General features: G+C 41.3%; 1 protein-coding gene across 2 annotated transcripts in view; it reads left to right on the plus strand.

The window, feature by feature from the left end:
* The window catches only part of PACRG (parkin coregulated), a 499,437-nt gene that overhangs the window by 53,851 nt on the left and 420,236 nt on the right, over positions 1-25,350 (plus strand). The window lies entirely within an intron of this gene.

The raw sequence follows: 25,350 nt of genomic DNA on the forward strand, positions 1-25,350 counted from the left end.
GGGGATTAAATACCTCTTCTTTCTCCTACTTAGATTCTGGGCCCAGTGTGGGACAGGGAATGTATCCAACCTGGTTGATCTGATCTGATTCTCTAAGCTGTAAGTTTGTTGTGAGCAGGGAACATGTCTACCAACTCTGTACACAATAAAGTTCTCAAATACTACTGGTTGGTTCAAATCCCAGCTCCGCCACTTGTCAGCTGTGTGACTTTGGGCAAGTCACTTCACTTCTCTGTGCCTCAGTTACCTCATCAGTAAAATGGGGATAAAAACTGAGCCCCATGTGGGACACTGTGATCATCTTGTAACCTCCCCAGTGCTTAAAACAGTGCTTGGCACATAGTAAGTGCTTAGAAATGCCATCGTTATTATTTTTATTATTATTATTACCTACCTCAGCACTTAGTACAATGCTTTGCCACTTAACAAAAGCCATTATTATCCTTCTTATTTCTTGACCAAAATGTTGTCTTTAGAGAAATGTGAACAATTTTGTTTTACTGGCCATGCTTTCAGTTGTTTATATACTTTGGCTGTTGGAAAATTTCTGTTTTCATTAATGAAGAGAAATCACCACATGTACTTTAAAGTTTTAACAGATTCACAAAAGCATAGCCGAATTGAAAATGGAAAAATACTGAGGTTTGCATTTCTAGAGTAATAAATACAGCATACTGGGAAAGAAAATAAATATGCTATCTGCCCTTAGCTTTTTGTATGAAAGTTGGGAGGAAGTGACTGATAGATAGTTAGTCATTTGTGGGTGGCTCATCTGTGTTTTATTTCTGATGCTGTCAGACTTAAAAGAACTATCAGTTTTATTAAGCCTGATGATGTACCCTGTACTTCTTGTTTTATTACCAGTTTTGAGAAGCTACAAAATACTGGCATTCTTAAATAACAAGCATTTTATGTTTTTGTTTGTCAGCAAATTTACTAGATTAATACCTGCATCTTGATTGATAAATCCTGTGGTGTTTTATAAGTTTCTGCAGCACTAATTTCTCTAGAGCTTGTAACAAGCAAACTGGTGCCTTTGCATACACTCACACACACACACACACACACACACACACACACACGTGTGTGTATCTATATGTAGAGATGTGTGGGTGTGTGTGTATATTCTTTTGATAGCTTATACATACACACACCTATATCTGTCTACACACATTACATATACTTGGCATTGATCTGTACTTTCAAAATTCTCACAAATGTCTTCCAAGTGTATTATTTTTCAATGAGTTAGGAATCCCCCTTTTCAAGCATTTCTAATGAGAAATTTAGTCTTTTCAAATGTGTCATATGGAATGCATGACATATAATCAGTCTGGTACATCTTTTTGTTGAAATATTTTTTACCCCTACCTTGTCTGTGGTGGGAATTTTACAAGCAAAGAATTATATGTAACAATAATAATAATAACTGTGGAATTGAAGTGCTTACCATGTGCCAAGCACTGTATTAAGCACTGAGGTAGATACAAGGTAATCAGATGCTATATGGCTCACAGTCTAGGTAGGAGGGAGAACACATATTGAAGCCCCAGTTTTGCAAATCGAGTACTTGAGGCACAGGGAAGTTAAGTGACTTACCCAAGGTCACACACCAGATAAACGGTAATGGAGCCAGGATTAGAACCTGCATCCTCTGACCTCCAGGTCTGCAGTCTTTCCAGTAGGATGCACTGCTTCCCTCTAGGTGATTTGTAGATTTTATCAGTAGTAGAAATTGAGTCTCAGCAACCACTGAAATATGGGGAGGCTTTAAAAGGAGCACCCTCCCATCCAATCCCAAAATAGAGGGGAAAAGCAGTCATTTCCCTTCCTCCTAATCACGAATACATATGCCTTTCTCGACCTGCTCTCTTGCCTCCCAGCATTTCACACATCCCACTAGAGGATTTCTTTTTTATGGTACTTGTTAAGCTCTTACTATGTACCAGGCACTGTAATCAACCAATTGATTGTATTTATTGAGCACTTACTGTGTGCAGAGCACTGTACTAAGCACTCTGAGTGTACAATATAAAAAAGTTAGTTGGTAGACATGTTCCCTGCCCACAGTGAGCTTTCAGTCTAGAGTGGAAGGCAGACATTAATATAAATAAATTATAGCTCTGTATGTAAGTGCTCTGTGGCTGAGGGAGAGGTGAATCAAGGGTAAAAATCCAAATGCAAGTGCATACTGTACTAAGTGCTGGGGTAGATACAAGCTAATCAATTTGCAAATAGCCTCTGTCCCAAATGGGGCTCAAATGAGGGAGTAGGATTTTATTCCCACTTTACAGTTGAGGTAACTGAGGCATAGGTAAGTTGACTTGTGCAAGGTCATACAGAAGGAAAATAGAGTTGGGGTTAGAAGCTAGGGGGGAAGGAGAGGAGTTAGGGAGGGAGAGAGAGAGAGAGAGAGAGAGAGAGAAAATGAAAGAGCAGTATCAACACATTCTATTTTCCCTTGTTCCTGACTATTCTGCTGCTGTAATGGATAACAGCATGTTAGGGAACCCAAAATTTAAACAAGCCATTGGATCTCTCATATTTTGGAATATATTTATGTCCTAGGTGTGGTAAAGGACAGTAAATAATAATTTTAATAAACAGAGGAGGATCTTCAAGCATGCCATTCTCCCCAGTGTTTTTCAAGTCACTGCATCATAGATTCATAATTAATGATAATCGTTATATCTGTGCTTACTATGTACCAGGCACTGTACTAAGCACTGGGGTGAATGCCAGAAAATTGGGTTGAACATATCCCCTGTCCCCCATCAGGGTCACAGTCTTAATCCCCATTTTACAGATGAGGTAACTTAGGCAACAAAGAAGTAAATAAAGTGACTTGTCCAAGCTCAGACAGAGGACAAATGGCAGAGCTAGGATTAGAACCTATGACCTTCTGACTCTTAGGCCCGTGCTCTACCCACTAGGCCACTCATAGGCAATTTCCACTTGGATTTCCCCCCTGCTCCATTTTTTTCCAGCCTCTAAGTAAATTTCCCAGTGGAGAGGTTTGTTGTCACTTCCTTTTATATGCTGTAAATATCTAAGCCATTTTTTCCTCATATTTCTTTTAAGTTCCCCAAATTAATTTCAGTCCTTAAAAACTACTTTTTAAAACACCCTTTAGCTAACTATAGGATGCAAACACTAAGGATTTTAAATTCATCCCCTTTAGATTTTCCTTAAGCCATGTTCTATGCAGTCAATTCTTTTAATCTTTCCTCATATATCAGTCTTTTCAGGTCATTAATCATTCTTATTGCTCTTTTTTTTAAAAGTCTCTCCTGAATATCCCTTTCCCAAGTACCTTGTAAACCTGATCTCTTTCTGTACAAAATTTATTAGACATTTTTCAATAGGCTGAAGATATAAATTACTTTCTGGAATAACTGTGCTTTAACTTATCTCTAAAAACAGTCTTGTCCAGATTGGAGTTGATTCCTTTATGTGCCAGGAGAAAACTTGTTGCCAGATGATATCTGAATAACTCTTTTAAGATTTGGGAACATTTAATTAGCGAGTGCCAATATTAACTGACAAATTTCATCCCTTTTTAAATCACTCAGTCTTGAACTGTTGCAGCCGGTTCAAGATGTCTCCCACAGGGAGAGGCTGCTGTATTGAAAAGCTGTTTTTTTTTGTTTGTTTGTTTTCTCTTGCTGAGCGTAAAGCACTTCGTACCCAATTTGTTTCAGAATGGCATTACAGATTAGAGTGGGATTTTGTTTCCATTTATACGAATATGGACTTTTAAAGGTGATTCAAGCTATCTCTTTTAGTAAGCCATGTCAGATATTTGGAATCCACCGGTATTTTGTGGGAATAGTTGAGAACGGACTGCCCACTCGGGAAGATGACCCTGGATCCCCTCTAAGCAGCTCCTGTGGACCAAGAACACTCGTGTGAGTGCGTTCATTCATTCATTCAATCGTATTTATTCAGCGCTTACTGTGTGCAGAGCACTGTACTCAGCGCTTGGGAAGTACAAGTTGGCAATATATAGAGATGGTCCCTACCCAACAACGGGCTCACACATTAGAGGAGTGAAATGTGTGGGCTGGGTAGTAGTAGGAAAGCAGCAAGCTAAAGTGGGAGGCGGCAAAGGGGATTTAAATCCTACATCGATTAGTTTGTTGGATGCGAGGGTGGTTGGGAAACCCCTGGAAGTTTTTGAGGATTGGGGATCCATGGACTGAATATTTTTCTGGGAAAATGAGCTGGGCAGAAGAGTGAAGTCTGGACTGGGGAGAGACAGGAGGCAGGGAGGTCAGCAAGGATGCACTAATCAAGGCGCTATAGGATAAGGGCTTGGATTAATGTGGTAGCAATTTGGATGGAGAGAAAAGGGTGGATTTTAGCCATTTTGTGAAGATTTAACTGACAAGATTTAGTGACAGATTGAAGTTCGTCAATCATCTATTGAGCGCATACTGTGTGCAGAGCACTAAACTAAGCGCTTGGGAGAGTACAATATAACAGGCACATTCCCTGCCCACAACAAACAAGTCTTTGAGCCCCCTGGAAGCTAGCCTTGTAAGGGGTTTAGGATAGTCTTGGGAGATTGTTCCTGGTTGTAGGCACCCTCAGAAAGACCTGGTATAGGCTGTTCCTCACTGTGGAGATCCTTGAAAGGAGGCTGACTCAGTTCTTTAGTCCCATTCTCTGGAATGGTGCCATAATAATAATAGTAATAATAGTAATGGTATTTAAGCGCTTACTATGTGCCAAGCACTGGTGTAGTTACGAGGTTAGCCGTTTGGACACAGTCCCTGTCCCACATGGGGCTCACAGTCTGAATCCCCGTTTTACACATGAGGTAACTGAGGTATGGAGATGTAAAACCCTACATCTGGTCCAAGTTCACACAGCGGACAAGTGGTGGAGCCGGGATTAGAACCCAGGTCCTTCTGGCTCCCAGGGCCCTGCTGTATCCACTACTCCAAGCTGGTTCTCCAAAGAACAGGAACACAATGGCCTAGTGGAAAGAACATGGGTTTGGGAGTCAGAGCACTTTGGTTCTAATCCCTGCTCTGTCAGTTGCCTGCTGTGTGACCTTGAGCAAGTCACTGAAACTTCTCTGTGGCTCAGTTTCCTCAACTGTAAATTGGGGGATTCAGTACCTGTTTTCCCTCCAACTTAGGCTGTGAACCCCATGTGAAACAGCTAGAAGCATCGTGGCTCATTGGAAAGAGCCCGTGCTTGGGAGCCAAAGGTCGTGGGTTCTAATCCCACCTCTGCCACTTGTGAGCTGTGTGACTTTGGGCAAGTCACTTAACTTCTCTGGGCGTCAGTTACCTCATCGGTAAAATGGGGATGAAGACTGTAAGCCCCACAAGGGACAACCTGATCACCTTGTATCCCCCCCAGCGCTTAGAACAATGCTTTGCACATAGTAAGCACTTAACAAATGCCATTATTATTATTATTATTATTATTATTATTACTACTGTGTCCAACTTGATTAACTTGCATTTATTCCAGAACCTAGAACAGTGCTTGACATAGCGCTCACCAATATAATGATAATGATAACATCCCAGGGGTCTGAAAACAGTGAGAAAATCATGCTCGCTCCCTGAAGGAATCTCCAAAACTGAGATTCTCACCATCCTTAAATAGCTTCAGTCCCAGCAGCCACTTAGCACTAAATAGCTTTACACCCATCCTTAGCACTTATTTATCAAGATGTATAAATATGAAAATCATGACCAATACAGAGATTGGTGGTATACATTGAACTACATGTAGTAACTACTTCTTTCGTCATTTGTCTTTCTTCATCTACCCCATCCTACCATTGTGCTTTTATTATTACTTGTATTTGCTTCCCATTCTCCCTCCTGCTCTCACTGTTTTAAATACAATAAGTTCTCCTGTACCTCAGAAGTCACAATCCTAATGAATCCTGCATTAAGGAAAACTCGCATTTTAATACTCATTCCATTTCCACACTGCGTACATGCACACAACTGTTTTGTCCAATTGAAGTGCATTATCATGGTAAAATTTCCTAATTCCACAACTGAATTATGGTAAAACCAACTGACTGTAATTTATACCTGCCTATCTCCCCTATTAAACTGTAAGCTCCGTGAAAACAGGGAACACTTCTTTTTCTTCCAGGTACTTAATAGAGTACACTGCCCACACACAGTAAATCAGTAGATCAATCAATAGTATTTACTATGTGCAGAGCACTCTTCTAAGCACTTGGGAGAGAACAACAGAAATGGGCAGAGAAATAGTCTGCCAAAACGAGCTTACAGTCTAGTGGGTAAATACCGTTGATTGAGCAAGTAATGGGATTTATAGTGAAGTTGTAGTCATGCTGATAGCATTTATTAAGCACTTACTATGTGCACAGTTGGGAATTACATAGGAGGGTATTTGACAGGATCTTGTGTTCTTAGCACTATGTGACTAAGGGATGTGTGGTAGGAGGGACTTGTGGCACTAATGTGGGAGCAAAATCTGCAGTGTAGGAGGGCACACCCTCTCATCCTTTTCCTCCCCTTCTGTCCCTCCCTCTGTATCCACTCGCATCCACACTGTCAGCTCACTGTGGGCCTGGAATGTGTCTTTTATATTGCAGTCTCCCGAGCACTTACTACAGTGCTCTGCCCAAAGTAAGTGCTCAATAAATACGATTGATTGATTATTGATGAAGTTGGCACTCTCCATGGAAGTGTGGCACTGATTCTCATCTCTAGAGGAAAATCAGGGTCTCGGCAAATTCTAAACTTGCTCTTTCTCTCTGCTTCAAACACTCCCTACCTATTCCAATATATTTTGTAATATTAATATTTCATTTTAATTTTAAGCCCATTGAGAGCAGAAAATGGAGGCCTTACTTCTATCAAACTCTCCCAAGTCCATAATGCCGGGCTTCACGCTCAGCTGCACTTATCTGAGAAACAGCAAGGCCTAGTGGAAAAAACACAGTCTGAGAGTCAGAGAACTATTTTATTAATAATGTGTATATAGCTATAATTCTATTCTGATGGTATTGACACCTGTCTAGTTTTGATTTGTTGCCTGTCTCCCCCTTCTTGAATGTGAGCCCGTCGTTGGGTAGGGACCATCTCTATACCTTGCCGATTTGGACTTCCCAAGTGCTTTGTACAGTGCTCTGCACACAGTAAATGCTCAATAAATACAATTGATTTGAATGAATGAATGACCTGGGTTCTAATACTGGCTCCGCCACTTGTCTGCTTTGTGACCTTGGACAAGTCATTTCACTTTTCTGGGCCTCAGTAACCTCATCTGTAAAATGAGGATTAAGACTGTGAGCCCTATGTGGGACAGGCACTGTGTCGAACCCAATTATCTTGTATCTATCCTAGTGCTTAATACAGTGTCTGGCTCATAGTAAGCACTTAACAAATAATAATAATAATGGTGTTTAAGCACTTACTTTGTGCCAAACACTGTATTAAGAGCTGGGGTAGATACAAGGTAATCAGGATGGACACAGTCCCTGTCCCTCATGAGGCTTGCAGTCTCACTCCCCATTTTACAATTGAAGTAACTGAGGCCCAGGGAAGTGAAGTGACTTGCCCAAGGTCACAAAGCAGACAAATGAAGCAGCGTGGCTCAGTGGAAAGAGCCCGGGCTTTGGAGTCAGAGGTCATGGGTTCAAATCCCTGCTCCGCCAATGGTCAGCCGTGTGACTTTGGGCAGGTCACTTAACTTCTCCGAGCCTCAGTTACTCATCTGTAAAATGGGGATTAAGACTGTGAGCCCCCGTGGGACAACCTGATCACTTGTAACTACCCCAGTGCTTAGAACAGTGCTTGGCACATAGTAAACGCTTAATAAATACCATTATTATTTTTATAAATGGCAGAGCTGGGATTAGAACCCACAACCTCTGACTCCCAAGCCCTAGCTCTTGCCACTAAACCATGCTGCTTCCTATCATTATTATTATTATTATCATCATTATCATCAGTGGTATTTATTGAGTACATAGAACTCTAAGCTCCTGAAAGAGTTCATTCATTCGGTCGTATTCATTCATTCTATCGTATTTATTGAGCACTTACTGCGTGCAGAGCACTGTATTAAGCACTTGGGAAGTGCAAGTTGGCAACATATAGAGACGGTCCCTACCCAACAATGGGCTCACAGTCTAGAAGGGGTTGACAGACAACCAAACAAAACATGAAGACAGAGCGCTTGCTGTGTGCAGAGCAATCAATCAATCAATCAATTGTATTTATTGAGTGCTTACTGTGTGCAGAGCACTGTACTAAGCACTTGGTAAGTACAAGTTGGCAACATATAGAGACAGTCCCTACCCAACAGTGGGCTCACAGTCTAAAAGCGCTAAGTCTAAGAGCACTGCTTGGAGGGTACAATTTGGCAATAAAGAGAAACAATTCCAACCCACAACGGGCTCATAGTCTAGAAGAGTTGGTAGACGCATTCCCTGCCCTCAGTGAGCATACTACAAGCCTTCTTTCATCCCAGCCTTAATAAAACCTTTACTATAAGCCATTGTGGGCAGGGAACTTGTCTACCAATTCTGTTATAGAGAACTCTGCCAAGAGCTTAATAAGTGCTCTGCACCCAGTAAGCACTCAATAAATATGATTGATTGGGATTAAGGGTGAGGGGAATATGAAAGGTCAGAAATCCAAGTGTATACATACTTTAATATATTTGTATATTGTGTTTGTATAGAGAAGCAGCACAGCCTAGTGGTAAGAACGTGGGTTTGGGAGTCAGAGGAGGTAGGTTCTAAATCCGTCTCTACCACTTGTCTGCTGTGTGACCTTGGGCAAGGCACTTCTCTTTGCCTCAGTTACCTCCTCTGTAAAATGGGGATTAACTGTGAGCCCCATGTGGGACAGGGACTGTGTCCAACCTGATTACCTTGTACGTACCCCAGCGCTTAGAACAGTGCTTACCACATAGCACTTAACAAATACTATAATTATTATAATTTTATACTTATATACATACACATTGATGTCCTTTTTTTGTATTTGAAGATGTTGCTACTGGTGATGAGGCTGTATCCAGGCATGTAGGTGTTCCTGGAAAGACCAGTACAGTATCGAGGCATCTTCCAGGGTAGCTTATAAAAAAGGACAACTCCTATGTTGTTCTAGTGGGTTTGTGCCACCTTCGACTTGTCACTGCTTTCAACTCTGCCTTCTTTCATCCCAGTCTTAAAGAAACCTTTACTTTAGTAGAGCAAAGTAAAGTATTTCTACCTGCCAGTTGAATCCCTTTGCTGCAGTGGTTTCTGACTGGTTCATTGCTATGTCCCGTTTTTTGACACTATGCTTCACCATTTTTTTAAAATGTGTATTTCTGCCCCCAGGACTTACATATACATTGCAGTATCTTATGGAATATCCTGGTGTCATCCATTCTCCTCACCCAATAACAATGGATGTCTCCCAAGGCTCAGGTTTTTCTTTTTAATGGTACTAAGCATTTACTATGTGCCAGTCACTGTACTAAGCCCACGTCCTACCCCTGTCCTCGAATGCCCTCCCTCCACACATCCGCCAAGCTAGCTCTCTTCCTCCCTTCAAAGCCCTACTGAGAGCTCACCTCCTTCAGGAGGCCTTCCCAGACTGAGCCCCCTTTTTCCTCTCCTCCTCCCCATCCCCCCTGCCCTACCTTCTTCCGCTCCCAACAGCACTAGTATATACTTGTAGATTTATTATTCTATTCATTTTACTTGTACATATTTACTACTCTATTTTGTTAATGATGTGCATATAGCTGTAATTCTATTTATTCTGACGGTTTTGACACCTGTCTACATGTTTTGTTGTGTCTCCCCCTTCTAGACTGTGAGCCTGTTGTTGGGTAGGGACCATCTCTAAATGTTGCCGACTTGTACTTCCCAAGCGCTTAGTACAGTGCCCTGCACACAGTAAGTGCTCAATAAATACGACTGAATGAATGAATAAAATACAAGATAATCAGTTTGGACACAGTCCATGTTACAGGTGAGGTAACTGATGTACAGAGAAGTTAAGTGACTTGCCTGAGGTCACATAGGTGGAGAGGCCGGGCTTAGAACTCAAGTCCTTATGGTTTCCAGGCCTGTTCTCTGTCCAGTAGGCCATGCCACTTACCTGGGATGGGCTCTCCTCACTTTACACATGCTCCCCTTTAGAGCTCATCCACTTCCAGGGCTTCAACTACTAACTTTATAATGACAACTCCCATAGATATCTAGAATTCTGTTTATTTATATTGATGCTACTGATGCCTGTTTACTTGTTTTTATGTCTGTCTCCCCCCTTCTAGACCATGAGCCTGTTGTGGGCAGGGCTTACCTCTATTTGTAGCTGAATTGTACCTTCCAAGTGCTTTGTGCAATGCTCTGCACACAGTAAGCACTCAACAAATACGATTTAATGAACGAACCTCCCAACTACTCTACCATATTCTAGTTCTTCTTGTTTCCAAGGTGTCTCCACAAGGATCTCCTACTGGTACCACAAAATGTAATTCCTCATCTTCCCCGCCAAACTCTCTCCTCTCCTTAACTTTCCCACTGCACTTGACACCATCGCCATTCTCCGTGTCTCCAGATCCCTTTAGACATTATTGAAATCAAGCACTGCATGTTTGAGATAAATGGGTGTTTATCCTCAGTTTATTCCTAGGAAGTGATGTATTAATTTCTCTATCTTTACCTCGGACAAGTGTCTTTAGTATTAAATAATTTAATCTGAAGAAGGATAAGAGCTCATAAGAGGAAAGCCTCCAAGGAGGAGAGATGTCCCAAATGGATCTTAATTGAGCTATATGAAGCTATAGGGAGGACAGAAGCTTGGGGAGAGTTGTTTCTGCCTCAGCAGGAGGGTTTAGCTTGGATGGAGCAGAGCTTACTCTGTTCTGGGAGAAATCCTGAGGTGTTGAATTACTCCATCCCTCCTATCCAGCAACCAATCATTCGTATTTATTGAGGACTTACTATGTGCAGAGCACTGTACTAAGCACTTGTGAGAATACAATATAACAGAGTTGGTAGACACATTCGCTGCCCACAACAAGCTTGCAGTCTAGAGGGGGTGACCGCCATACTCTAGTGAACTGTTTCTGGGCTACGAGGCTTTGGGTGGGGAGGAAAAGCTTGTTGTGGGCTGGGAACATATCACCAGCTCAGTTATCTCTTATATTGTATTCTCCCAAGCACTTAGTAGAGTGCTTTGCACACAGTAAGCGCTCAATAAATACCGATGATCATTGGATTGATTGAAAGGAAACTGTTTCTAAGACCCAATTATTTTTTTAGAGAAACAGCATGGCTTAGTGGAAAGAGGAGGAGCCTGGGCATCAGAGGACCTACATTCTAAACTCAGTTCCACCACTTGTTTATTGGTGAACCTGGGCAAGTCACTTTTCTGGGCCTCAGGTACGTCATCTGTAAAATGAGGATTAAAGACATGAGCCTCATGTAGGATGAGGACTCTGGACAACCTGATTAACCTGTATCTACCTCAGCATTTAGTACAGTGTCTGGCACATAAGTAAGCAATTAACAAATACCATTGAATTTTTTTTAAACAGCTGCTCTCCCATTTAGACACTGCATTGTGCCTTCTTAGCTAGAGTGAAACTGATTTGTAAAGCGAGAGAACGTGCTAATGGCAATTCCTGAAGGGGATAGGTTTTTGTGGCTTTTTTTTTTAAATGGCATTTGTTAAGTGCTTACCGTGTTCCAGGTACTGTACTAAGAGCTGGAGTAGGTACAAGCTAATCAAGTTGGACACACTTCTTGCCCCACATAGGGCTCACAGTCTTAATCCCCATTTTTCAGATGAGGTAACTGAGGCAAAGAAAAGTGAAGTTACTTGTCCATGGTCACACAGTAGACAAGTGGTCCTTCTGATCCTCAGGCCCCTGCTCTATCCACTAGGCAATGCTGCTTTTCTCTACCTTTATGACTATTTGCTTCTTGGAATTTCCAAGGTGTTGCCTAAGGCCCCTACAAGCTCTGGTACAAATTATATTGTTCGGTAGTGGTCTTTCTGCCTCATAGAAGGCAATGTGATATTGACCATCATGGAAAAGAAGTAGAGAAGCAGCGGGGCCTATTGGAAAGAGCTCAGGCCTGGGAGTCGAGACCTGGATTCTAATCCTGGTTCTGCCACTCATCTACTGTGTGACACTGGACAAGTCACTGTACTTCTCTGGGCTTCAATTTCCTCATCTGTAAAATGGGGATAAAGTACCCGTGCTCCCTCCTTCTTAGGGTACAAGCCTCAATGTAGGGTAGGGACTGTGTCCATTAGGCATATACTATTTCTACTCCAGTGTGTCAACTCAGTGCTTTGCACGTAACAAATACCACCTTTTTATTATTATGATGTTCCAGTCCATTCCCATATCCTGATGTTTATATATAGGAACTGTCCCATTTGTGGCCCAGGGGGTCCCATATTGCCAACCTACTCCCTGTACTTTCAGCACACTTTTTTCACCACCAACCTCTCACCCAAGTCCTTCCGCTGGCCTGGGTCGCCCTCCCTCTTCATATACAACGGACAGCCCAAATTGGGTGCCTGACGGGAGGAGTTTTCGTAGCTGGAGTGCTCTGCTGCCATGGCAGGGAATTGGAGCTTTTGCCTGGGCCAAACCATCAAAGAATATATGTCATGTCCTTGGGTGGTTGTATTAGGAGGCCATTATAACTTGGGATAAGGTAAGAAACAACACCTGCTGAATCCCAGGGTTGTATGCATCACGAGGATATGTGTGTAGAAAGAAAGAAAAAAAAAGGCCAGCCTGGGCTTCAAAAGATTTTGAGACAGGCTGGCATCCTGCTCCCCATGAAGTAGAAGGTGGTTGTGGAGTCCAAACCTTCTATATCAATCAATCCTTAGTATCTATTGAGCAATTAGAGTGTAAGCTCCTCATAGGCAGGAAAATGTGACTTTTCATATAGTACAATGTAATTTGCATATAGTGCAGTGCACTCAGTGAGTGCTCAGTAGCTTATATTATTTCTACTGATCATATGGTTACTACTAGGACCACGACCCTCACTGTGTATGGGGTACTGCATTAAGTGCTTGGGAGAGTACAGTAAAGTTTGTAGGTGGAATCCCTTTTGTCAAGGAGTTTATCATATAGCAAGGAAGTCAGATACTAAAATACATTTCTGATGGAAAAGGGCATGTGCATTAGAAAGGGCTTAAGCATTAAGGCCTGTAAGATATGTATAGAACTATTACTGGCTGATGAGAATACTTGAATGCTTAGTGTTGAAAGTGTGGGTGTGTTGAAGATGCCTTGGTGAGATATAAACTGGGAGGGTGAGAAATGAATCTGAATAGCTTTGTGGTTTTGAAACATTATTATTATAATCATCACCATTATTATTATTATTATTATTATTATTATTATTATTATTATTATTATGATAAGCACTTACTGTGTGTCGAACACTGTTCTAAATGCTGGAGTTGATACAAGTTCTCACCCCACCACATGTCTGCTGTGTGACATTGGGCAAGTCACTTAACTTCTTTGTGCCTCTGTTCCCTCATATGTATAATGGAGATTGAGAGTGAGCCCCATTTGGGACAGGGACTGTGTCCAACCTGATTAGCCCCAGTGCTTAGAACAGTGCTCGACATATAGTAAGTGCTTAACAAGTACCACTGGGGGGAAAAAAAGTTAATCCGGTCAGACACAGTCCCTGTCCCACATGGGGCTCACAGTCTAAGTAGGAGGGAGAATGAGTATTTAATACCCATTTTTCAGTTGAGGAAACTGAGGCCCAGAAAAGTGAAGTGACTTGCCAGAGGTCATACAGCAAGCAATTGGTAGTCAGGATTTGAACCCAGACCCCAGCTCCTGTAGACGTTTTCCCCAACACCCCCACCAAGATGATGGACAAGGTTATGGCACAAACAGCAAAGATCTGGAATGCAGTCAGCTTAGCAGTGCAGTAGCAACCTGAGTCACCCAACTCCACAGGGTGACACTGTAATCAATCAGTCAATCAATGGTGTTTATTGAGTGCAGAGCACTGTACTGAGTATTTGGGAGAGTACAACAGAATTAGCAGACTTGTTGCCTGCCCCTATTCCCTCTCAAACAAACAAGATGACACCATGTGTCCATCTTGCATTGGTGGCTTCACGCCAAATAGGAGCTCACTGTCAACAGTGTCATCTTCATGATGGAAGATAAAACTTCAATATAAAAATAATTGATTAAATCCCATAAAGGCTTCATATAATGAATGTTAGACCAAAGATAATCATAAGGCCATGTACTGTAAATCAGCCAGTGGTATTCATTGAGCACTTACTATGTGCCGAGCACTGCTATAAGTGCTTGGGAGAGTACAATGCAACAGAATAAGCAGATGTTCCCTGCCCATAAGGAGCTCTTGTATCCCTTCATTATAATGAGGTTCACATTGTTCAGTCTGTGCAGTCACATTTCCTCTTATATGGGGGTTGTATTTCGCAGAACCCTGCATTGAGGAGAAATCACATTGTAATATTTACCCCATGTCTAAGGCCACATGCATGCCCTCAGCCATTTCTTCTGACACCGCATCATGCTATATCCTTAAAAGTATTTTCAGAAGAAAGTTTCCCAACTTTAGGTATTCTACGTAAATGTCATGTCTGAAAGCATGGGTTTTGGATGAATCGACTGTACTTTGTATTGTGGTTTTGCTACAGTGACCCAAAATCTGCTCAACTATAAATTAGGTTAGGGGTGGAAGCCAAAAGGGATGATGCAAAAGGAGGTCATTTTGAGTGTGGCAAGGAGAAGCAGCATTGCTTAGTGGAAAGAGCACAGGTTTAAGGGTCAGAGGACATGGGTTCTAATCCTGCCTCTGCCACTTGTCTGCTATGTGACCTTGAGCAAGTCGCTTAACTTTTCTGTGCCTCAGTTACCTCATCTGTTAAATGGGGATTAAGAATGTGAGCAACCTGATTACCTTGTATCAACTCCAGCGCTTAGAACAGTTGCTTGGCAGGTAGTAAGTGCTTAACAAATACCATTATTGTTATTATTATTATTATTATTAGAAGGGAAACAGAGAGGACCAGAGGGGAGAGAGGGAGCAGCCAACATATTTTCTTTCATGAAGTTCTCCTCCACTGGGCTGGGAACATGTCTGATAATTCCCTTGTATTGTACTCACCCAAGCACTTAGAACTGTGCCCTGCACATAGGAAGCGCTCAATAAATACCATTGTTTGGTCAATTGATTGATCTTCTGCCATCTGTCCTCAGCAGTTGGACCCGTGGCTGCTTGCAGAAGTGGCATTAATGGTGGTGTTAGTGGTAAAATGGGGAGTAAGAGTGTGAGACTCATTTGGGATAGGGTCTGTGTCCAACCCGATTAACTCGCATCTACCCCAGTGCTTAAGCAGTGCTTGGAACAAAGTAAGCGCTTAACAAGTGCTATTATTATTATAATGCTGCTAGAATGGTCAAAAAACTTTGATCATATGTATGAATTCTAAGGAGGGGATAAAGAAGTTCACAAGTATGACTGTTACTACCTCCGTTCCCCCCTCCCTGCCCTCTCAGGGTCACACCTGAAGAGTTTCCAGTACTCTACCAGTCTCGGCTACAGGATGGAGAGTCAAGCAGAGGCCTACCCATTCCATTCCTACCATGGGCAGTGGTTAGGGAGTGGCAGGCAATCTGCTACAACTCCAAACTCACCTGTGCTGGGCAGCAATGGCTTGGGAGAGAGTCGAGGGTGGAGACTCGAGTTTACTGTGTGGAAGGAGGCAACTTATGGAAACCATTTATGCATTTTTACCAAGAAAATTCTATGGATACTCTACCTGAACCATTGGAGATGGAGGTGGGACATTCTGGGAGAGCTGTGTCCATGGCATCGCTATGAGTCCGAGATGACTCGACGGCATAAGACAAGCCCACCGTGACCCAGCCCCACCTGTTCTGCTGGGTCTGAGGCACCGTGCATAGACAAGTATTCCCTCTGCCAAGCCTGTCACCCCCTGAGCCAGTTAGGGGTGGTGGAAAGTGGCAGGCTACAAGTACCAGTCCCAGCCACCCAGGCTTGTCAAAACTAACTGCTTCAGGCAGCGAATCATTTCCACTCGGGCTGCGATATCCCTGGCTTAACAGAGGCAGTTCAACTGCAGTAGTGATGGTGGTGGAAAAACATGATCGATCAAACAAGAGTACTTACTGAGCGTTAACTGTGTGCAGAGCTAGGGAGAGGACAATACAACGAAGTTGGTAGTGCCCTGCCCACCAGGAACCGACAATCTAGAGGGTGAGACAAACGTTAAATTATGGAAAATGTGTGCAAGCGCTGGGGGCTGAGGGTGAGGTGAACTATCAACTAAAAGGGTACAGATCCAAGTGCATGGTTGTCACAGAAGAGAGAGGGAGAAGTGGAGAATTATGTGATTTTAATAATTATGGTATTCATTAATTAATTATTGTATTTATTAAGGGCTTACTATGTGCTAGGCACTGTTCTTAGTGCTGAGGTGGAAATCCGGTTGAACACAGTCCCTGTCCCATGTGGAGCTCACAGTCTCAATCCTTATTTTCCAGATGAGGGAATTGAGGTCCAGAGATGTAAAGTTACTTGCCCAAGGTCACACAGCAGACAAGTGGTGGAGACAGGATTAGAACCCAGGACCTTCTGACTCCGAAGCCCGTGCTCTAGCCACCACGCCATGCTGCTTCTCATGAGGCTTTGAAAGTGGCTTTTAATGAGGCTTTGAAAGTGGGGAGGCTGGTGATCCATCATAAATGAAGAGGGAGGAAGTGCCAGGTTAGAGAGAGGCTTGGGAAGGGGTTGACGGAGAGACGAGGGAGATTCAGCGAGGAGGTTGGTGTTGCAGGAGCAAAGAGGGAGGGCAGGGTTGTAGTAGAAAATCAGCAAGGAAAGATAGGAGGGGGTAAGCTGATTGAGTGCTTTAAAGCCAAAATGATAAGGAGTTCCTGTTTGATGTGGAGATGGATGGGCAACCATTGGAAGTTCTTGAGGAGCGTGGAGATGTGAACTGAACATTTTTTTTAGAAAAATGATCCTGGTGGCAGAGTGAAGTAAGGGCTGAAATGGGAAGAATCAGGAGGCAAGGCGGTTAGTGGGGAAGCTGTTGCAGTAATCAAGGTGGGTTAGGATAAGTGCTTGAAGCAGCGAGGCAGCTGTTTGGATAGAGGAGAGAGGCAAGATGTGTAGAAATGGCTTGAGGATAGATTTTTACTTTGTGCTGGAAAACATATGTAGAAAACCAAAGATTCATGAGAACACTTACCTCTTGGAGGAAAAAAAAAATCTAAGAATGTCCAGAGTTTTCTGTTGGGAGCAGTTTTCTCCTACAAATAACCCAGTTTTACTCTTGTCTCCCTGAGAAACCAGTTGGTCTTTTAAAAATACTATTTAGACCCATTCAGTTCTAGGGCTTGTTATGCACAGACTGTAATGTGGGGGGAAAGAGGGAGATAAATCACAAGGTTTTTTAAAAAATGTATGATTTCATTTTCTGTGAGCTAAAATAAAGATTTCACATCCAAAATTTTCGGAGCATTTTTGACAGAAAAAATTTATATTTTTCTGCATAGAGATAATAGTAATTGTGACATGGCACTTCATTATTCAAGTTTATTTGGAACTGAAGATGTCCTTTTTCAGCCACTTAAAGGGGGCTAAATATTAAAGATGCTGTTAAAGAATTGACTACCCCTGCATTTTGTGGGTGTAAACTGAACTTGGGTCTTCAGTATAATTTCATCTGAAAATGGAAATTCATCAGATGATTTCGACTCAGAGACGTTTATCCAATATAAAATGAGGAATGCAAACTGACAAATGGGAATCAAAACGACAGAACTGGCATAGTCATGCAAATGCTGATTCATGGATAAAATCTTAATCTAAAATGTTCATTTTACAAATCGGTCCAATGAAACACTTTTCTATGACCTCAGTATTAAGGAGTTCCTGAGACAAGCAGAATGATGTGATGTTTTAAAAGTATCCCTAGAATAGTTAACAGAAGAAACACGCTTTCTGTCAACAGGAGGCACTGATGTATAGTTTTCTGTAGTTTCATTTCATGATGTACATCAGTGATATGTTTAATTTTAACAAAATAAACCACTAGCCTGCAAAAAATTGGCAACATTGATCATTTAAAAAGGTGATAGTCCTGGAATGTTTTAGGATGTTTCATATATCCTACGTTTATATTCTGCTACCATATAGTGATTTTTCCAAAGTTAACAGATGCATCCCCACCTCTATGCCCAGTTTTTGCAGGTGACCTTGAATTATATCCTGAATTATTACCTGCGTCTAATTTATTTCCTTAAAGCTCTGAAAGGACATTGATATTTTCCATTTTTAAAAAAGGTATCTAAAAACTTTAAATCTTTCTGTGGCCTCCATGGATCTAGTTAAGAGTTGAAGCAATATTTCAAGAGTTCAAACCTCTGCCTCACTGGTGGAAAAAATGTACAATTAAATTGGAAAAGGAGAACTCCAGCTTTAGTTGGAGAAATCCAATAATTCATGTTATTTGGGGTTGGCCTCATTGATTGAATGTACTTTAGGTGAATGAAATGAAAAAAAAAAAAAACCTTTGAGAAAGATTCCTGTGATGCTTATCTGAATTTCACTAATATAGACCAGGTGAATCGATTTTACTGAATTTGTAAACCTATGAAGGTCTCCTTTTTTTTCCAAGTACAAGGGTTCTTTTTTACTAGACCTCCTATATCCATTTAGATCACATTATCTCTTTGAGTGTTAGAGTTCTGGATGTAAACCATTTTTAAAACTTTGGCATGATTTGTCTCTCTCCTGATAGGTTTCTCACCACAGTTTATAGTAATTTAAGATTCCAGAGAAAAGGGTCAGAAAATGAAAGGAATGGAAAATAAATTCCAGGAGGGCAAAGTTCAAGTGATGGGGAATGTTAAGCAGAAGAGTTTAAGGGTAAACTTAATGTACGTCTTCCAGGCTGCAAAAGGATTTTACCAAGATGATGCAGACAGTTTTTGGATTACAAAGGACTGAGCAAGAGGAAGTAGTCTGAAAACAGGACAGCCTTTAGATGGGAATGAAGAAGAACCTCTTGACTGGGATAATAAAATAATACTATCAACTCTGTTATATTTTACTCTCCCAAGTGCTTAATGCAGTGCTCTGCACACAGTAAGTGCTCAATAGCTACGATTGATAGTACTTCCCTGAAATAAACAGCTAAGAAATGGAGTTTTTTAATGATCTTTCACAAAAGAATCGACAACCATTCAACCTTTATGATTATTCGTTCCACTGATTAATGGCAGGGGACTTGAAGAGAAGATACGTAATGCCCCCTTTGAGTTCTGTGATTGTATGGTTTCACAAAATTTAGTAGGAATGTTAAAGCAAAAATACATTCTAGCCATAAGTTAACATATAACAAGCAATTCATTTCTTTGCCTCTTCACCCCTGGACTTCATCCTCCATCTCCCCTACCCACTTCTGGGCTTAGGCAATTGAACAGACCTGAGAAAAATATCAAGAAATGACTGATTTCACTCTTGCAAATTCACCTTTCTCATCCCACCTATGTCCATTACTTTCATTCCATCCTCACCAACCAACAAAACCCAGATTCCCCACCATCTTTCTCGGGAGTTTAACATTTATTTTGAGCCTTCAGTGCCCCCACTTTTTCCTCCCCTCTGATTTCCTGACGTCACAACCAGTTTGATGGAGAAGTTCAGGTCAGAGGGTCTCTTCTTTAAGAAATTCCTTTCCCTGCTAAATAATAATAATTATGGTATTTGCTAAGTGCTTACTATGTGCCAAGCACTGTTCTAAATGCTGGGGAATTTACAAGATAATCAGATTGTCCCTTATGGGGGCTCACAGTCTTTATCCCCATTTTACAGATGAGATAACTGAGGCACAGAGAAGTTAAATGGCTTGTCCACGGTGGTCCCAGAGCAGACAAGTGGCGGAGCTGGAAATAGAACCCAGGCCCCTCGACTCCCAAGCCCATGCTCTTGCCACTAAGCCACACTGTCCTTCCCTTGAAGATGATGATGACATTGATGGGCTTTATTAAGTGCTTACAATCTGCCAAGCACTGGTCTAGTACAGGATAGGAGAGTTGGACACAGTCCCTGTCCCAAATCGGGCTCACAGTCAAAGCGGGAGTGAGAACAAGTATAATAATGATGATGGCATTTATTAAGGACTTACTATGTGCAAAGCACTGTTCTAAGCTCTGGGGAGGTTACAAGATGATCAGGTTGTCCCATGGGGGGCTCACAGTCTTAATCACCATTTTACAGATGAGGGAATGGAGGCCCAGAGAAGTTAAGTGACTGGCCCAAAGTCACACAGCTGACAATTGGCAGAAGTGGGATTTGAACCCATGACCTCTGACTCCAAAGCCCATGCTCTTTCCACTGAGCCATGCTGCTTCTATTTTGCGCATAAGGAAACAGGGACAGAGAAGTTAAGTGACTGGCCCGAAGTCACACAGCAGACAAGTTTGGTTTGGTCAACCAAACCAGTTTGTGTAAGGTGATAGGAATTTCAAATTCCAAAGAAAATAGTCTATACCAGACACATTATTCTAGAAAATAAAATATAAAATATTGAAAAGGAATTTTTTTAAATGAATTCATCCTAATGAATATTACTTTCTGTGGTTATATGATAGGTATGTAGTGAAAGTTCTGAATTTAGTAAGTTTATAAAGAACTCTGTCACATCAAACCATCAGATAGCTTGGTTCTCAAGTGTATTCTCTTGCAACATCCATTCTTCCTAATTGGTTTAACGATTTCTCCATGCTTCAGGCAAATCTTAATTGCATTTTTCTTTATTTGATATATGGGTCTAGAATGCTCGTGAAAAATACTGGGGTAAAGCTGAGTCCCAAAATGGGAAAAGAAATGAAGCATTTTAACCCAACTAGTAAAAAAAAAAATCTAGCAGTTAGACATAGCTCAAGAGTTCAGGCTATAGAAACCTACCCTATGATTTCAATAACTATTCCTTGTTATAGTTTTACTTATTGAACATTATATTTCTATGCACCGAACACATTTTACTTCTTAATTTAGAGTTTGAGAGTAATTGGGAATGCTTTCTGATCAGTCAATCAGCCAATTGAGCAGCTATTGAGCATCTGCTGTCTGCAGAGCACTATACTGAATGTTTTGGAGAGTATATTAAAATTAGCAGACATATTCCCTGCCCTTGAAGAGTTGATAATCAGGACTGGAACCTCTTGAGAGTGGGAATCTCCAGGGGACTTTTCCAGGCACTTAATTCACTGCTTTGAACAGAGTAAAGATTCAGTAAATAGAACTGATTGCTTGATTGTCTGAATTAGGAAGACATGGGCCCTGCCCTTGAGGAGCTTACACAGCAGGAAGACACAAATAGTACACACTCAGAGGCAATAACAGAGAAAGCATTAGGTTGGGAACAACAAAAGTCAGCAAAAGCTAATAAAAATAGAAGTAAGAAGCCCACGTGCATATAAATTACAATAATGACAATAGACTGTAAACTCGTGGACAGGGAAAGTCTGTTTATTGTTAAACTGTACTCTCCCAAGCACTTAGTACAGTGCTCTGTACACAGTAAGTACTCAGTAAATAAGATTGAATGAATGAACAATAAAGGCAATTAAGATACCTGTAAAAGCAGGTAAAGAATAGTCAGGGAATGCTTTCTGTGGGAGGCTGTAAACTCCTTGAGGGTTGTCTTCTGCTTCACATTCTAGGTATTAAATTCTACTGATGAATGAACCAAGGATTCTTTTAGGAGAGCTTTGGTAAGTGTGGAGGTTTGTAGTTTGTCCAATTAGGTCTAGATAAATGTGGAGACAGCAATATGGTCTCCTGCAGATTACTGGAGATGTAAAGTTGAGAAGCGGGTTGGTAGAAGGGGAAATGAGGATTTTTAAGGGTTTATGATAAGTTTGATAGATTTCTGATAGAGAACAGGAGACACTGATTACAGCAAGGAAGGAAACATATGGAAGGAATAGAGAAAAGTAAATAAGTGAAAGGTTAAAACAAATGAGTAGGTAGAGGGGAATTCCATTTAGAGATCAGGCTGGTGAGGTCAGAATCATAGAGGAGAAAAGGAAGGGAAAAATCAGTAATGAATGGCAGGTGGGAGGAAGTGTCAGAAGCTTAAATAACCTAGTGGATTTGTAGATCGTCAAGAGTATCTCTGAATCATGATCCAATCACTGTCTTTGACTTGCCTAATTTGTAAAGTGGCTGTCAAAACAACTTTCCATCCTTAATTGAAGTATATCAGAATATTTTAAAATTAGCCACTTGGGGAGGGAACACCTGCCTAAGTACTCTTTTCAGCCATACAAAACAAAAAACACCGTTGTATTTTCACTGAAGAAATTCCCTCTAGAAGGACATTAGGGGCTCATTATGGGAAGGGGACGTGTCTGCTAATTCTGTTGTACTCTCCCAAGTGCTTAGTACAGTGTTCTGCACATAGTAAGTGCTTAATAAGTACAATCGATTTGCGGTTGCCCAACTTTGGTCTTTTTTTTATTAACGGTATTTGTTAAGTGCTTACTATGTTGTCAGGCACTGTACTGAGCACTGGGGCAGATATAAGCTAAACAGGTTGGAACCTTTCCATGTCCCACGTGAGACTCATGGTCTTAATCCCTATTTTACAGCTAAGGGAATGGAGGCACAAAGAAGTTAAGTGCCTTGCCCAAGGTCACAGAGAAGACAGGTGACAGAGCTGGAATTAGAATCCAGGTCCTTCTTACTCCCAGGCCCATGCTGTAGCCACTAGACCAAGCTACTTGTCCTATTCTGTTTTCTTTGAGTTTTTCATTCTTCAGACTCCCACTAGCACACAGAAATCTGCTGGTAGCATAAATGGAAGATTTGGAACTGAAGTAGAGACTTTTTAGATCTTCAAGATGAAAGGAAGAATCTTGCTCTTTTTTTTTCCCCCCGTTTTGTGATTCATTTGTATCTTTTATCTTGCCATATAGGAGTAATGCCCATGAGAGTAAAGTAATTGCCAGATTGGAATAAATGACTATTATGGCATGCTGTTTTATTCCATTTCAGTATTTAATCAACTTTATGAAATATTCCTTAGTGTAATTTTTTTTGTTTTGAATGCTACTCCTTAAATAATTAGGATCATTTTTTTAAAATCTTGTTGCTTGGTACATATCCAATATAGTTTGCCTTTAATTAAAAAGATTTAGTAGAAAGAGTTAAACTATGAAGGCAATGAAATGTGGTTGGACTGACAGTTTTAAATCAGTAACTGAAATGTAGCAGTATTATTTATATCTAGAAAACTAAACATATTTGACCTTTGCCACGGTTTCTGTCATTCCCATAAAATGTTTTGACTGAAAATGGGCAATAAATTATTCTATAACATTCCAGATAACCTCAGATTTGCTTTCAAATCTGACAGCCTAACGCATTAGTCAGGTGGCAAGCTGTAACCTTTTAAATAATATACTTGAAGTGAATAATGCAATTATATAACTCCCTTTTTATATTAGACAAAACCATTCATGATGGTAAAAAAAATTACATATGTAGTTAATGATGGCATTTATTAAGCACTTACTATGTGCAAAGCACAGTTCTAAGCGCTGGGGAGGTTCCAAGGTGATCAGGTTGTCCCATGGGGGGCACATAGTCTTAATCCCCATTTTACAGATGAGGTAACTGAGACACAGAGAAGTTAAGTGACTTGCCCAAAGTCACACAGCTGGCAATTGGCAGAGCTGGGATTTGAACCTCTGACTCCAAAGCCCGGATGCTTTCCACTAATCCACGTTGTAGTTTTCCTGTATTTTGTAAATTCGTGTACTGCTTAAGCTGCCTGCCACTATTAGGGTTGCTGATCTATCATGCTTTCAGTTCTCACTAATTTAGCATTTTTCTACTAATGATTTTAAACTTTTAGAAGGATTTACAAGCATTGGTTAGGCTTTCTAAACTGTGAGCCCGTTGTTGGGTAGGGATTGTCTCTGTCTGTTGCCAAATTGTACTGCACACAGTAAACGCTCAGTAAATACGATTAAATGAATGAATGAATTCCCTATCCTTCTTCTACCCCCAGCCTTGTTGGCATGGGGCATGTCTAACAGCCAGTTGAGCAATTTTCCTTGAATTCCTCTGTCTCTTAATGACAGTAATGGGAGCTCATTCCTTAGCTAACAGGGAGGGGATTTGGGACAACAGGGCAGAAAACAATAGCATTTGGTCTTGAAGCCAAGATAGTTTGTCATGGTAAGTGCATCTTCATTCTTGCCAGTTGTGCTAAGGGACTGTACAGTGTTCCTGCCCAAGAGGGTGCAAAAGCCAGGGCTCTCCCTCTCCCCTCCCCATCAGTGACTCTCCCACTTGGGTGGTAAGGACTACCTCGAGAACCATCAAGGTAGAGAAGCAGCATGGCTCAGTGGAAAGAGCCCGGGCTTTGGAGTCAGAGGTCATGGGTTCAAATCCCGGCTCCACCAATTGTCAGCTGTGTGACTTTCGGCAAGTCACTTAACTTCTCTGGGCCTCAGCTATCTAATAATAATAATGATGATGGCATTTGTTAAGCACTTACTATGTGCAAAGCACTGTTCTAAGTGCTGGGGAGGTTACAAGGTGATCTATCTCTATAGTTATAGATACCTAGATGTAGATATATACATATATATATATATATATATATTTATCCAACGAATAAATCAAATAGTTGTATTTTTGTAGCACTTTACTGAAAACATTTGGGGGTCAGAGGATCTGGGTTCTAATCGCAGCTTCACCACCTGTCTGCTGTGTGACCTTCCCCAAATCACTTCTCTGGGCTTTAGTTCCCTCATTTGTAAAAAAGGGGATTCAATACCTGTTCTCCATCCTACTTAAATTGTAAGCCCCATGTGGGATATGATTATCTTGTATCTACCCCAGCACTTAGTTAAGTGCCTGGCACATGGTAAATGCTAAACAAATACCATTATTATTATTATTATTACATCATAAGCACTTTATGGTATTAACAAATATCAGATTTATTTGGGAGACTGCAATAAAAGTACTATCTCATTTGTAAAAAGGGGATTAAGACTGTGAGCCCCCCATGGGACAACCTGATCACCTTGTAACCTCCCCAGCACTTAGAACAGCGCTTTGAACATAGTAAGCACTTAATAAATGCCATCATTATTATTATTAGTAGTAGTAATAGTAGCAGGTAGGTGGAGGGAAAGCAGGTTCGAGGCCAGAGTCTGGAAGGTTCTTACCAAGTCAGACATGCTGTGGTCATTATTCTGAGACTGCCTAGATCTAGCCTTGCTGTAGAAACAGCAACTCAGCAA

The sequence above is a fragment of the Tachyglossus aculeatus genome, chromosome 2 (assembly GCF_015852505.1).
Source record: "Tachyglossus aculeatus isolate mTacAcu1 chromosome 2, mTacAcu1.pri, whole genome shotgun sequence".
In the NCBI taxonomy this organism is placed as follows: Eukaryota; Metazoa; Chordata; class Mammalia; order Monotremata; family Tachyglossidae; genus Tachyglossus; species Tachyglossus aculeatus.